The sequence below is a fragment of the Phyllobates terribilis genome, unplaced genomic scaffold, assembly GCF_046119375.1.
Source record: "Phyllobates terribilis strain yellow unplaced genomic scaffold, ASM4611937v1 Scaffold_5__5_contigs__length_657084704, whole genome shotgun sequence".
In the NCBI taxonomy this organism is placed as follows: Eukaryota; Metazoa; Chordata; class Amphibia; order Anura; family Dendrobatidae; genus Phyllobates; species Phyllobates terribilis.
Window position 1 is genome coordinate 239,731,703 of NW_027362765.1, and position 6,464 is coordinate 239,738,166.

Consider the following 6,464-nt stretch of genomic DNA (forward strand, 5'->3'; position numbering starts at 1 on the left):
TGATGCCCAGGTCAATTAACGCTCCTTTAACCCCATGGCAAAACATTCACTAGATAGTTGTGTGTGTGCGCAATAATTTTTTTTTTTTTTACATTTTCTTTATTTTCTTTATTTATGGGCATCTTATGTTCTCCTGGTATCAAATCTAAAACATGGGATCTGCGATGTGAAGCTGCTCTGTATACGATGGCATTCCATAAAACGGCACTTCTTGGTCACTGATTTTTATAGAGGGTTCTTTTAGGCTCATGAACAAAGCAGAGCCATGTGCACAGTCATATACAGAGATGGTCTCTTTTAGATGGTGTGTCTGTGGAGAATACTTCCAATGATATAGCAAGTCTTATGGAGCATGCCACCATTAGATGGGAGGGCCGTGGTATATCAGACAGCAGACTTCCATGCCAGCCCTATCATGGTTCTGTACCATACTTCATGCAGCAGTGTGCATGAGCCTGTTCTTTTTTTTAAAGCATGGCTATTGATCTTCTTGAAGCCTTCTCCTAACCTTCACAATCATATGTAGAACGTGCTACAATATTAAATATTGGGCCCTTCCTTCTAGAAATTTTGGCTATTTGGGGTCTTGACCAGTCTGTCTTGTACTCTTCTATTTGTGAATAGGTCAGGTTTATGTGTTCTGGCTTTGGTGCAATTTGGCTGCAAAATGGTCCCATTCAATTCCTAGCACATCTCCTGACTGTACAATGTCTTATCCCTGGCATTCTTGGGCCACGTATTTCTCTGTTTTGTAAAAACGTGTATAGACCATGAGAGCGATTCTTCCATTGAATATATCTAGACACATTTGTATAATTTGTGATGATAAACCCCACGGGGTCTTCTGCACCTCTAGCTTAACATATGAACCCAGCCTTAGAGGAATAAGAGCATTGTAACGATTTGCATTATGTTACCATTAGCATTTGTTGGAACAGATCAGGCCTGATGTAATTAAAAAGGTATTCTAAGCATTACAGTAATTAACTTCAGTTTAGCTCTGTATCCCTTTAATTGGTTTTCCCTGCACAGCAGCCGCGTACTGAATGGGACCGGATTGGGGAGGGGAGTACGGATAGTTCCCTGCATAGGTGGGCGAGGGGGTCAGGCCTGTTTAGGGAAAACCTAAATGGGGATGCCGCACTAAACCTATGCTGTGGATACTTCATTGTCATAAAATGATGGGATATCTTAGCAATATGCCTTCACTTTATAAGATGGGAATGGCCCTTTAAATGACTTTGTTGCCGATGGAACATTTTCCCAGTGCGTGGTAAAAATCTCATTTCCGGATGCTTTCCATATGGACAAGGCCGCTCTCTCCGGGGAAGCTGTGATACATGAGGCCTGTGATCCAGCCCACAATGGAACATTTAATGTTCTCCATGCATATGAGGATTTGGTCATTCAACAAGAGAAAAACTAGTTCATGAATCAGACAACAAGCTGGAACCTGAGCAAAAGTTTCCTGTAAATCAAATTGTTCTTCTGTGCACTGAATTCTACATGACTAAAACCTGAAATAATTGAGTTGCGGAACAAACCGGCCCATTATATCATCAGATGATTTCAGCGGTGAGCAGCCGTTTACCAGGATTAACTCTGGAGATGCCTTTATCACAAAACCTTTTTACTATAAAATGCACTGAAATGTTCTTACAGTTCTTCTAACTCAGCCAAGAAAACAACAATTTACCTTATTTTGTTGAATGAAAGGTTATTTCTCCAAAGCCTGGCAGAAGCTGTTCCTAATGCAAGGAATTTACCCTTACCAGTGGGTGGCGCTGTTCTGCAACATTAATCATCTCACTCCTACAAATAATGCTTACATTTTCATATTGGCTTGGGGATACATGGCAGCTTTAACTTTGTGTTCCTGATGTAATACTGACACCTCAAAATGTCCGTACCATCCAGTTATTACAGTTTTTAGTGCTAAAAAGCAGAGTTGACCGGCTAAATCTGGCAAGTGGCTGTGTGCTAAGATTCTGTATTTCTTGCCAAAGGTGGGAGCGGATCACAGAAAAGCAGGAAATCCTTTTCCAGCACAATTGATTTTGAATGTGAGGACAGTCGGCTTTATTTATGTAAAGGGTTGTATGAGATCAGAAAGAAAAAAAACAAACACACCGCACTTTTTTTTTTTTTTTTTTTTTTTTTTTTTCCATGGGTTAATTTTGGTATTGCAGCTCAGTCCCATTCTAGTTAATTTGGCTTTATTGCAATACCAACCACAACCCAAATTTGTGCTCTACCTGTATGTTTAGGTACACGTACACAGTATAAAGGTTCCAAGAGATTCTGAATATTCTTTCCCATTAACTAATGTTTACACAGATTTTAAAGTGGATCTGTGACCAGATTTCACAATACAGACTGCATACATTATTAAAGGGACTGTCAGCGCTGTATGACTGTTCAAACCAAGTACCAGCACTCATTCATCACGGCGTGGCCTATCATTTATATATACCTTTCTGTCTGCTTGGTTTCTCTCAATCTCCACCTCCTCTTTGATTGACAGCTCTGGCTTCATAGAGCCAGAGAAAGGTGGAGATAGATGGAAAACAAGCAGGTGGGAAGGTGTATATAAATGATAGGCCCCGCCATGGTGCACGAGCGCCTGTATTTGTTCTGAACAGTTGTTCTGTGCGGACAGTCCCTTTTAAGGGAGATTTCTGGTTTCAGAACACCCGTTCCCGGGCACAGTTTGTAGAAAAATACATTTACAATCAGTAAAAATAGCCTTGTGCTTTACTCCCCTTCCCTGAGTCACCACTGCTGCACTAGGCATCTTCTTGTTTGCAGCAGTGACAGCGCTGTAGTCAATCGGTGGAATGGCGAGTAAAGCACAGTTTTTTTGTTTTTTTTTATTTTCTTTCTTTTAAACAAATTGAGCCTGGAGACAGAGGTTTTTCTGAAACCAGAAAACCCATTTTAAATAGATCTCTTAAACCTGATGAAGCTGGTGGACTTACCATGATTCTTCCATGGAAGTTTAGAGTATAATCCTAGCTGATTTTTTTTTTTTTTTTTTTTCCCAATCTGATATTACAATCCATATATGAAAAAACTTGGCACTCGTAATGAACGTATTTCTTGATTTTAATTGCAGTCCATATCACAAGTACAAAAATAGACGTTTTGGCCTGTACAGAGGAACTAGCGGTGGATGCCGCGTTCAGCACTTTACCTATTTGGTCTTATCTCTAAAACAATCCGGAACACTTGTTTCACTGGACACGGTCCTCTCCTCTTTCCCTTCTCTACTTGTGCAGTCAGTACACGGAGGAAGGTCTTTTTGAGACCGAAACATCTATTTTTGTACTTGTTATATGGACAGCAATGAAAATCAAGAAATACGTTAATTTTGACTGCCAAGTTTTTTCATATTTTTTTATTGGTTTTGGACCCTACTTGAGCACCAACCAGGAGTGCCGTGATGTATTCCTCATGATATTACAATCCAGATCATTTTAATATGTCAGGAAAAAAACTTTAATTCGATTGCACAGCCATTTTGACATGGATCTTTGCTGTAAGTACATCAGCTTCATCAGGTCTAATGTATGATGTTTGTACTCAAAATCTGATAGATCTCTATATAAAATTGAACTTGTCAAGTAGCTGCCACTCGTGTGAACAACGCGCTCGTGTTATGATTGGTGCCGCTGCAGTAGCAGAGTACCATCTTGACACTTGGGTGAGCAGTGGCTGTGATGGCAGCTTTTGCATATCTGCCACAGTTTTTTCGGGAGCCCAATGCTGCTAGTTTCTCTTGGCAGATTTTCTAAGACACCTGTATGATGCAAAATGAAATATCTATGCATATCTACACATCCGGTGATTTTTGAGAATGTGCTGTGTGGCCAGCATTGGTGTAGCCAATATATGTATGTCTTCACTGTTTAGGGGCGTTTGGTGTCACATCAGATATGGGATCTACAATTGCATAGATATATGGTATAAAAGATGTTTAGGCATGTTTGTTTGCTTATCTTCCCACTACCTTTGAGCCTTGTACCACACCACAAGCTTGTGCCCAAGCCGATGTGTTGTAAATTAAGACTAATAGGGTAGCTCTGGTTGACATCTTGTGTGTCCTAAAAGCCCCTATTGTTTCTTGTATTTATATGCTGCTCAGCCATTGTTCAGTCACCTTGTGCACAACTGTTTGGTGACAACCATTGATGACAGCTGTTAACCTGTAGGTCATCTGAATCTGTAATATTCTATAATGTATAGTGCAGATTGACATGACATTTCTGGCTTTTGCAAAACTGGGTGGCACCTTGGGGACATCCCAGGATCTTTTCCTTTTTGTTGTGCCATTTTTTTTTGCATTCTCATTGAAACCAACACTTGACACCTGTCGAGTGCTGTGAGCACTCATTGTGATGGGTCTATCTGTAGAGGCCTTGAGAAAAAGGCTATCCTCACTGATGAGCTATAAGCTATGGAAGATCCCATATAAAAATGACTCCCAAGCCTAAAGGTGGCCATTGAGAGGAGAGGGGGTAGGAAACGTTGAGATTTGTTGAATTTAAACCTGTCTGATCCTTTGTTCCCAAAGAAGAAAGGCCGCTGCCAGATGTCTGGCAGTGGCTTACTCCCCTTTCCACTAGTCAGAAGACGAGCACGCTCTTCAGAAGTGAGCGGATATGGGATGGACAGGAGGAGAATTGTGACCATGGAAGGTGAAAGAGTGATTATCTCTAATGGTTAAGAAGGAGAACCAAGTATGTCAGTAATGGAGTTTGTGAGACCGCTTCTACGACAGTAGCCTGGATGGTAACAAAGGGTATATGCTGTTCTGTACTCATGGCTGTGACCATGTTCTTTTAATGTTTTTTGTTTTGTTTTTTTCAATTGGTTCAGCATAGTTGTGACCTGGGAAGCCATTTTAATGCAGTGTTGGTGGCAAACTCATGTGACAGCTAACAAATGAGGACAAGTCGAGCCTCCGCAGTAGCATTCTGAGGTTATAGCTAATAATTATAATACAGTACACTGGTATTAGATGAGGTTGTAACATGAAAAGTGAATCAAAGACTCTATCAACGTGGGCCTGAGGGTCCCTGTGGATAAAATGAACATGTATGCACAGTTAATAAATGGTATAATGGAGGGGAGCAAACAACCTGTGCTTTCCCCTCCCCCACACGGGTGGTTATTGGGTCAAAATCATGTTTATAACCCGAGATCTGATGAGTATTCTTTTTAATTTAAATGAAAAAAATAAAAAAAAAAACTTTTTTTAACCCAAATTAAAGGAGTCTGTATTGATTTAGTGTGTTTCATGATTGATGGAAAACAAAATTGACAAATGGATACATTGTATGAAAACATGACCTATTGGGAGAATTCTACAACCATTTGTTTAAAGAGAATCTACCATGAAAATGCAATCTAATATGCTGGCATGTTCTTATAGAGCAGGGGGAGCTTATGTTTAATACTTAAACCTCTGCTTTCTGGGATTTTTTTTTTGTCCAATGGACGGTCCTGTAAGTGACTGACAGCTATCTTTTGTATAAGTCTGCATACAGTGATAGCTGTCAGTCACTGATAGACACGCCCATAGGACTGAAGATCCCAGAAAGCACAGGATTAAAGGGGTATTCCCATCTCCAAGATCTTATAATAATTAATAATTAATTTTATTGATATAGCGCCAACATATTCCCTTCTCCATTCCCTTTACAATTCAGACAATTTTACATACATTATCGGCACTGTCCCCATTGGGACTCACAATCTAAATTCCCTATCGGTATGTCTTTGGAGTGTGGAAGGAAACCAGAGAACCAGAAGGAAACCCACACAAACACAGGGAGAACATACAAACTCCTTGCAGATGTTTTCCTTGGTGGGATTTGGACCCAGGACCCCAGTGCTGCAGTGCTAACCACTGAGCCACAGTGCTGCCCATCTTATCCCAAAATGTAAAAATGTAATTGGAGATATTTGCTAAATATTATACCCAATTAGAAATCTCCTGATTTGCTGTGTCACTTACCCCATGTGCAGGGCATTGCAGTAGCTTAGATATCCATGGTTACGACCACTAGCAACTGTCACTACATGAGCTGTAACCATGGATACTTAAGCTACAATCATATAGCTGCTGATCATGTCCAATTTGAGTTTATCATAAATTATATATATTTTATATTCTAATTTCCTGTGGATCCAGCTTGCAGAATGTGAATGATTCCTGCAGTGGTTTGGGACATCCCTGTGTTTTACTAATGCAGTTGTGATGCAAGAGGGAACAGAAAGATTTTCCCCTTCTCCCATGACAGCACCACCTGAGAGAGGGTATCCGCCCACCAAGGACAGGAACCTACTGAATAAAAAGGCGGTACCTCTCCTCCGCATCAGTTTTTGGTTCCTGTCCCTGATGGGAGCCTCACCAGGTGGTACCTCACGTACCTGGATTATGGACGGTGCGGCCTGGAGGC